Here is a 9,980-nt window from a genome sequence, read left to right on the forward strand (position 1 = left end):
CATTACAAGTTTTGCCTCCAAGTTAGTTGATAAAATCATTTTCGGCAGACTGAGTGCCATGGGACTTTCTATGTGAGGCACAATTGTCACTTGAGGGTCCAGGTGCCAGGTTTCAGGCAACGGAGCACATTCGAAGATGCATCCCCAGCTTTTGTTGTAAAAGAAGAGAGGAAAAGTGCATATTATAATCCAGAGAACATGGTAATAGCAATTCTAGATTTGAAGCTTTCGCGACTGCAAGGATCCATAATCTTTGGTTCTATTCGGTAAAGTCACGTAGGTAAAAATAAACAAAAATCACGACGTTTCGGCCACAACACAAGTGGCCTTCATCAGGTGAAGGGACCGTGCTGTCCTCATGACAGCACGGTCCCTTGTGTTGCGATCGAAACGTCGTGATTTATTTTATTTTATGCCTACGTGACTTTTACCGAAAGAACCAAAGAGTATGGATTCCTGCAGTCACGAAAGCTTCAAATCAAGATTTCACCACACTAGTCAATACAGTTTGGTGGAGGGGGAGTTCAAGCCCAGTTCACAAACTATTCAACCCTGATGTAAACTCTGGCTGGGAATCAAATTCAGACAAATATGAATCATGCTCTTTTTATACCCACCAAATCCTCACCGAGTCTAAGGACAATTTAGGAGGGTACTTAATTGGTATGTTAGGCCAATTCCATGAATTAGTGTTTGGTATGTGAGAGGACACGAGTTCCCTGAGATATCCCACAAATATAAAGGGATAGAGCACCCAATGATCCATGCAGATTAAATAATTAATTGCTGCCCTCAAATCTCCTGGGTGTGTGTCTTGCTGGGTGTGTGTCACCTGTCTGCTTTGAAAGTTTATCAATGCGGTCGTCTGCTACCCTGGCACAGTAATTAAAGTTAAATTTATACCAGACAGGCTTTTGTAGCATTCATGTCAGTTCGTTTACATCCCGTTTGCTTCTTCAGTACATGTTCCAATGGATTCTATTTTGTGACTGCTATGTCATTGCGCATGTCAAATGAGACGTGTGTTATCACTTCATGGCAAGTGGCAGGATTGTCAGTCAGATTCGTGTGTTTTGAACCTGCTGCTGGGTAAGGCAAAAGAAAAAAACAAACTAACGAAACAATTCCAAGCAGTGTATGTGCAGTTTGGAAATACCTGAATATGTTTAACACGTAGGCTTTCGCGACCAATATCATCCATAATATATGTTTTTTGGGTTAGATCGCGTAAATATAAATGTGTCGTTAAGCCCGCCACCACCCTACACAGCCAATTAGTAAGGTTTGTGGCGACTTTAACGACACGTTTATATTTACGCGATCTAACCCAAACCCCCTCCCTATATTATGGATACCTGAATAATTTAAGATAAAATCAAGCTGGATCCAAGCTGGAATGCACCAGTATAGCCTTGTTGGTCGATGATCTAATTGCGTGTTTTGAAGTAAATCCGTATATTGTTGACACATGTCACTTGCTCTTTTACAGTATATTATTAGTTATGAAAGAAAAAAAACACTTACTTTATTTGCTGTAATGTAAAAGCACAGACTTATTTTTTTTTAGGGCTAACCATTAATTGAAACAATGTCATGTACTGAATTATACATCGTCATCTGAAATGGGGGGGGGGGGGGCATAGTCGCTTGCGCACTATGTTCTGGATCTGGCAACCTGAGGTTGATTTACGGCCATGGCTAACATCAGTGGCGAAAGATATCTAGACCAATCAACATGACCTAGAATTACCTGATCTTATCAGATCTAAGAGCTAAACAGGGTTGACCTTGGACAGTGCTTGGCTTGATGACTGCCATGCAGAACAGGCTACGTGTTTGGGAGCAGAGGGCAGTACAGCAATATCTATTGTTGTGCTGTACTTCTGTGCTCCCACATCTATGCAACCCACCATCACTAACCCGCTTTGGCCAGTGTGGTCACATGGTTAAACAATTCAATTGACCGACATGGCATAGCCTTGGAAGGCCTTTATCCAAAAGTGGGTTGACAAATGGCTATCAAATGGATATGCAAGCCCAATTTATTTAACTGAATCAAAATGTGATATCATATTATGACAATTCTCATTTCTGGGGAAAGGGGGTGAATTTGTTACATACTTTGGTTGGAATAATGCAGGGGCTTTAGTGACTGCAGGCAAACACAAGAGATATTGAAATCAGTCCTGTTCCATTGTGATAAATCCTATGGGTGCCGTTTTAAAATTTGATTCGGCCGTACAATTCTCGTGTATCACATTTTAAAAACCAAGAGCTGAAATAACCAAAGGAATTACCCATGGGAAGGTTTGCTATCGGCATGGGGTGCTGATAAAACAGCCAAAGGAAGGAAGTGGATAAACAACGAGGGCCCTCAAAAAACTATGACGGCCTTCGGTGCCCATCAAACTTTCTCTGTTCCTGATTACATACTCCCCTGTGTCCTGTGTAAGGCTGGCATATATGTTCCCAGAGGGGTCTGAATTATTTAATGATCACAATAAGAGCTATTTGTTCTTTGTTTTGTGTCTTCCTTTGACAATGTGTGTCGTCAGAGCAAATCTGATCTGATATAGTTCAACTTCACAATCTGTATCCACGTACCCCGTTTACATTTGCTCTGTGTATATAGGCCAGTTATTTAAACTTAGTGGTTATGACACGTAAAGTAAACTCATATTTGAAGTTATATTTATGGTGTGTACGGTACAAATGTACATGCCCTTGAGTCTTGGGAGCCTCAGTAATTGGTGTTCATTTGATGAGATGTGACATGCCTGGCTGGTGAGTGCAACACAGAGCTAGAGACAATGGCCAGAACAATTAGTGTGCTTATTTGTATGTATGTATGTATGTTTTTATGATGCAGCAAGGCAAATGTTCAGGAATGTAGTGGATTATTTATAAAGCTTTCACTTAAGAGTAATTGACTAAATTTGAAGCAATTATGAAGTTTGCAATTGAGTACTGTAATTAATGAAACAATATCTACAGTGCTATATTAGTACGTTTGACGCAGTTGGAAATCTGTGGAGTTGTATTTTTCTCCCCCGTAAAGAGTGATTGTTAAATTTCTAGCCACTGCCTTGTAACGCCAGTCTTAAATCTGTCGAAGTATTTCGTGAGGTATGTGAATAACTATCTGAAAACATTCTGAAGACAATAGGATTAAGTCCCTTATCTCCAAGACTTTTACAGAAAAGTGCGTTTGGTCTATGGATGTGAAGAATTATATGTCATGAATATTTCTGCATCAAGGCCTATACAACTTATTGAATTAATTCAGTTTTAAAGTGGCGTTTTAAAGTGGTGTTATTAATCGATATCTTAAAATGCATCACTCCACGTTGAAGTGTACATACAGTCAACAGTTTATATTTATATTCTTGGTTCTTTCGGTAAAGTCACGTATAAGGGAAACAATAAAGAACCAGTCACGAAAGCTTTAAATCAACAGTTTATATTTATTTCAACTCAACTCCATTGCTAATATCAGGCGGTATTTATTTAGAGAGAGGCCCTCAAACAGGCGTTTGCTTTTGTTTTGAATTTACCTGATGGCTGATGAAACTGAATGCCCAAAAAACAGTCAATTTTTTTGTTTACTAATACTGACCAGATGCACTCCCAGAAGGCTGTGCAGGCCAGGGGAATGCGTAAAAATATATTTAGAATGTTCTTGTTTTAATGTGGAGATACAAATATGGTCTGGAGGTATTATGGTTGCCGGAGACACATTTGATGCTGTATTGACCCAGGTGAAAGCCTCATTCTTTTCCAGCTACGCTGACCTCGGGCGAAGAGAGAGAGAGGGAGAGACACAGCGAGTGCGCCTCCTGCTGGCCGCGAGCCTTAGATGAATAAGTAAACAGGACGGAATTCCAAATAAGCCCACATACAGAGAACAATTCTTTACCCACGCCGAAACCACTCTTCGTTCATTCGACGTTCGTCCTTTATTCAACGTGCAAATGTATTCCCGTCAGGATTCTTGGTTTATTTTTTTGTCATTGCGATCTAGACCAACAAATATGTATTATCGATTTAAAGCTTTTGTGACTGCAAGGATTCATCTTCTTTGGTTCTTTCGGTAAAGTCACGTAGAATGAGAATAAAATAATAAAAAAAATAATTTAACACAAGTGCCCTTCATCACAAGTGGCCTTCATCTGAAGGCCACTTGTGTTGTGGCCGAAACGTCGTGAGAATTTTATTGTTATTATATTTAATTAATTTATTATTTTATTCTCATTCTACGTGACTTTACCGAAAGAACCAAATAAGATGTATTATCGATTTAGAATTAGTCTTAAAAAAAGCCAGTTACACCATACACATAAATCTTATATATATTTTTTAATAAGTCAACCGGACTCTTGGCGTTCTGACCAAATGTTTATCAGCAGCGTTTGCTTAAGCAGGGAAATTCAGGAACGTTTCCAGCTTCATGAATCGCATCACCCTTTGAAACAGATCGTACAAAAACAAAGTTGCATGTATGATTTTGGGATTTGAGCTGCAAAATTGTAATCGATATGACCATGCGACATAACGTATTAACGTATAATCGTTTGACATGATGATCTGTGATTTGAACATCAAGCACCATCTGTTAAAGCCCACTTTATTTGCACTCTCAAATTAGGTGTCAAAATAGCACACTTTGAGGTAATTTAACCGTCGGTAATGCAGTAATGTGATGTTTACATCGCAATGGCAGTATGACAGGCTTAAAATAGTACATACATGGAGGTGGGGAAGTAGGAAATGGTGGTAAAATGATTGTGCTGCATGATTTGCATATTGGCTAGACTAAAATGTGTCTTTAATGAATGAGAAGGGACATGGTGTGCCTTGGTTCTGTGCTATTCTGTATATGTGTAGTGGAGTAGGAAAGTGCGTAGTGCAAACAGTGTGATTTCACGGTAACAAAGACAAGTACGGCTTATGTGGGGTCAGCCTGTTGTGAAGGCAAAGTCATTACGGGTCGTGTTGGGTCAGCCTGTAGCGAAGGCAAATACAGTACAGGTTATGTTAGGGCAATTAAGCTGGGGGGAGCCAAGGACGGCTGTGAATTGGCTGGTGTTGTCGTCAAGGCTGGAGTGGCGTCTTGAAGTCTGGCGAAGTAACAGGCGCAGAGGGCCTCGCGAAGCGCTGTTGGGACGCGGGTTGATTAATTGGGGTGTGATGAGAGCGTGGATAAATTGGGGAGTCGGGAATTGGAGAGGGGGTTGGAAATGGGAGCTGGACGAGGCAAGACGTGGAGCAGCAGAGGAGAGGAGAGTTTGGAGACAGAGTTGGGAGACAGAGTTGGGAGACAGAGTTTGGAGACAGAGTTGGGAGACAGAGTTTGGAGACAGAGTTGGGAGACAGAGTTTGGAGACAGAGTTGGGAGACAGAGTTGGGAGACAGAGTTTGGAGACAGAGTTGGGAGACAGAGTTTGGAGACAGAGTTGGGAGACAGAGTTGGGAGACAGAGTTTGGAGACAGAGTTTGGAGACAGAGTTTGGAGACAGAGTTGGGAGACAGAGTTGGGAGACAGAGTTTGGAGACAGAGTTGGGAGACGGGGTTGGAGACGGAGTTTGGAAACAGGGTGTGGAGCGGAGCTGAAGAAGAGAAGCAGCTAGCAGTGGAGAGAGCGTAGTGGCGGTGATAGCGGAGAACAGAGACGAAGCATACTCTTTGGTTCTATTCGGTAAAGTCACGTAAAAAACACAACAAAAAATAGAAAAAATTCACGACGTTTCGGCCACAACACAAGTGGCCTTCATCAGGTGAAGGGACCAGACTGTCTAGAGGACAGCGCTGGAGTGAACACAGCCAAGCTCAGACCGCGACCTTTAAGCTGTGTGAGAGGAAGCAGAGCGCCTTGACAAACACATTTTTACGTGACTTTACCGAATAGAACCAAAGAGTATGGATCCTTGCAGTCACGAAAGCTTCAAATCTAGAAGAGACGAAGCAGTTAGCAGTGGAGAGAGCATAGCGTCGGTGATAGCGGAGAGCAGAGACGAAGTAGCTCGCAGTGGAGAGAGCATAGCGACGGTGATAGCGGAGACGAAGAAGTTAGCGGTGGAGTAAGTGCAGTGATAGTGGGGAGTGGAGAGACAAAGGTGGCGAGCGAGTCGAGTGAAGCACGGCGAGCGAGCCGTGGCGACCAGGATACTGTGGAATGTGGAGGACATGCGGAGAGTTGTAAATAAAGCGGTGTTCGAAGAAAGGCAAAAGTTGTCCGAGTGAAATCGAACACTACATATGTACAGTAGTTGCTGAAAATGTCAAGAAAATATCACGCGAAGGCAAAATGTGGCCAAACTTTAAAAAAGAGCTTTTATTCAAGTTGGTTGATATTCCCTTAAAATTAATAAATGCCAGCCTCCACTCTCTATCTCCCCCCCCCCATCTCCACCCCTTCAAAGGCTTGGCACACTTGTCAAATATGTTGTCAAATGTGTTGTCAAATGTGCCAACGCCAGCCACGCCAGCGATGTCGTTCCCGCCCATGGAAAACTACCACGAGCGAAAAGACACAAATGTGAAAGAGCATTCGGCTGGTGTCAAAAAACCTGAAGGCACGCACGCTCTTCTCTCCTATTGTGGAACTTTGTACAGCTCCCTTTTTGGTCACCTGTCATGCACTATTACGTACGTATGTATGTTGAATTTCTTTCGCACCGTACGTAGCCAACCGTGCTAATAGGTGCTGTATGTATGTATGGTATATTAAACTTCTTTCGCACCGTACGTAGCCAACCGTGCTAATCGGAAGTGCGGGGGAAGGACAACACATTAAAAGATGAAAGAAAGATATATGTACAATATCAATTGTTTATTTACGTTTTTATCCTCGTTTAGTAGTGCTTATACTTTTTGCTTGTTTTACTGTTGCTATATTTTGCTAAGATGTTCATACTGTATAATAAAACGCATCGTGTCATGCTGTGGTGGATTATAAGTAAAACATTCATAAACAACAGTCTTTCTCGCTTTATACAGCTCTACAGGTATAGCATCTTGACCAGTCAACCGATCGACCTTCTAGTTTTCCAACAGTATATTTCAAAGCAGGCAAATCGTGGACTAATTTTATTGTCACTGCTGATGAAGCTCTGAAGGTCGAAACTGATCTGATGTTTGTCTACGCCTGGTCATCTATATATAATACATTGTAATAAGTGTATACAATATATAGATGAAGGCTCAGCACCCTCTTTCAAACGTATTCAAGTCGAACCAAAAAACGTTGTGATATTTCGTCATATACGTTCGCAATTAGAGCAGCATGCTTCATTCACAGGCAAAACCAGATGGTTATTATACATCACCATGTGAGCATTTAACAACGTGTTTAACACTGATTCCGTCATGCCACCCGCCCCTCTGCCTTAAGTGTGTATCCTCTTCCCTTGAGAAATGTTCACGCTAGAGGCCTACAAATAGGTATGTTCGCGTATCCGAACTCCCTCTAGACCGCTGCAAAAAATGCAATTGAATTAATTGGGGAGGGGGGTCATGTAGAACCTTGTGATAGCAGTTTATGTCAACCCGGGCGAATTTATTACATTATTGCAGGTTTCCAACGAAATTGTACAAGCCGCTGAGTGGTCCGGATCAGATAAGTTGATGACTGGTGAGTGGTGGGTGTCCAGTGGATGTTACATCACCCTGTAATAGGACGTGCCGACCTTTAGTGCTTAACATTGTCATTGTGCCAAGGTTTATGGGTATACAGTACAGTATTTTACATGTACAGATTATCGATAGTTATTAAATTTACTGTATACTTTAATGACATTTCAACTTCAGGAAGTAATGGAATGAATAAAACATGTTATATAATATGCGTAGCCTCGTGCTCACATGATTAGCCAGTATGAAAGATGAATGAACGTTGCCAATGGATTTGACGTCAATTCAGAAGTTCACAATTTTGTTTCCAGAGTAAAGCCCATTGAGCTAGGAAGCTCTTTTCTCAAGGGCGACTCGGCCGACAGACAGACAACACCATGCGGCATGATACATGCACAGAATGAGAAAAATAATGGATGGATACCTGTTCAGTCTTACACATATATTAATACAGCCACAGGGAAATGCATCATCAGCCATGTTCAATCCACTTCTGGATGAGGGTCTCTGCTGTTGCCATCCCTCACAGTCCTGTCTGTGGTGTAATAAAACATATAATCTGACACGCACCTGCACGCGAGCCGATTTCATCGGTCCATCTCCGTGATGGATCTTCCTCAGGATCACAGTGTTAGAACTTTTTTTTTACGCACACTGTAATATGCGTAAAGGCTCCACACGTGCTCTACGGTCACTTGGCATGGCTGTTACACATCAGACACGCTGTCTCTCAGTGTGCCCGCAACCATTGAGCACCCTACAAAGGAATGCACATGTAATACATACATGACTGTCATTATAATTATAAGTGAACGTGTACAAACAGCACAATTGTAGCTCGGTACAATAATAATGTGGGTTGTTTGTCTATATTTAAGACCCAAACAAGATTTATCTACAACTCTGTCGCCCGATGAGGCTGGTTGCAGTTAATGGCGAAACGTCGTACTCGAATTGTAAATGTTGTGGGGTTACTCTCCAACACACCGGTGTTCTGAACTAATAACGAATTGGCACGTTTTGTTTACGTGACAAACCTTACTAATTGGCTGTCGGATGGTGGCCGGTTTCAAGACACATTTATATTTACGCGATCTAACCCAAAAAAACCCCTCTATTATGGATAATATTGGTCGCGAAAGCCAACGTGTTAAATTGTATGACTATTTATATACTGACGCCTTGTTCAGTGCGGGTTGATAAATTGGGAGCACAGGATCAAGTTCTAGATGTCACTTGCCACTGAAGTTAAACTCAAGTTACCGGGTTCACAGTGGAGTGCACTAACCGCTTTAGATTGAAACCGGGCATAAATAGAATATCGTCACAATTCCGTGTCATAGATTTGAAATGGATATTATTTATTTACCCCAGCAAACAGCCATTACAATTCCATCATGAACTCTTCACGCGTCTTATTGTTTAAGCGTGTGACAGTCCATTGACATTCAATACCTCTTGGTTAATGTTATTTTTTTATGCACATGAGCGCCCATTCACGAATCAAAAGTTACTGCCCAATGCCACGTGCAACTCCACCGAGAGTAATTCATTTTGTAGCCCAATGACCTCACGATGTGAGAACTGATTGGGACAGCCGGTCCAATGTTGCTTCTATTTTTTTTATGACCCAGCCGCGATTCGCATTGAGGGCTCCCGTTGGCACTGTTGAGACGAAGGCCTCGATGGAATTTCCGGAGAGTAAATGTGGCCAACAATTCAGTGGAGGAAATAGAGAACAAAGAGCCAGCAGTGGTAAACAAGCCTGAATAGGTAATAGTTCCTAGCATACACTGCATCCGCGGACCTTTGTTCTTTGCTAGTTGATACGGTTATGTAACAAACGAACAAGAGAAACAGGTGGAGGAAAAAATGCAGTAGATAGGATATACCATATGTTACAACTATAGTCACGGAGTAATTATGAAGCCAGGCAAGGGGGGGGGGACTTAATATGAAATGATGTATTCTATTCTTGGGCATGATGGCAATATGCTCAGAAGCTAAATGCCAATGTTTGAAGTTTGCTCGCCACGATGGTGCTTTAGCAGAGAGTTCATGGAGTCTTGCTATCCCTACTCCGTGGAAGGAGTGCAGACCACAGTGATTTACTACGACACGGTCCATAGTTTGGTTTGCGTGGCCACAATCGCAGTAGTGTGGATTGTTTTTTTTGTATTTCCATTTTACGAAGATGTGCACGAATCGGCCTGTTGATGTTCTTATGCGGATTCCGGTTGGTTACACCAGGGGGGCGAATCGGAAAGGATACCAGAGGGATATGGAAGGGGAGGAAGGAGCAGGGGTCGTCATCTCGATCGGGGGGTTTGTTTGTCCAGGAGCAAGCGCA

Source organism: Petromyzon marinus, chromosome 32 (genome assembly GCF_048934315.1).
Source record: "Petromyzon marinus isolate PM22_M1 ecotype Great Lakes invasive population chromosome 32, UKy_Petmar_22M1.pri1.0, whole genome shotgun sequence".
Lineage (NCBI taxonomy): Eukaryota > Metazoa > Chordata > Hyperoartia > Petromyzontiformes > Petromyzontidae > Petromyzon > Petromyzon marinus.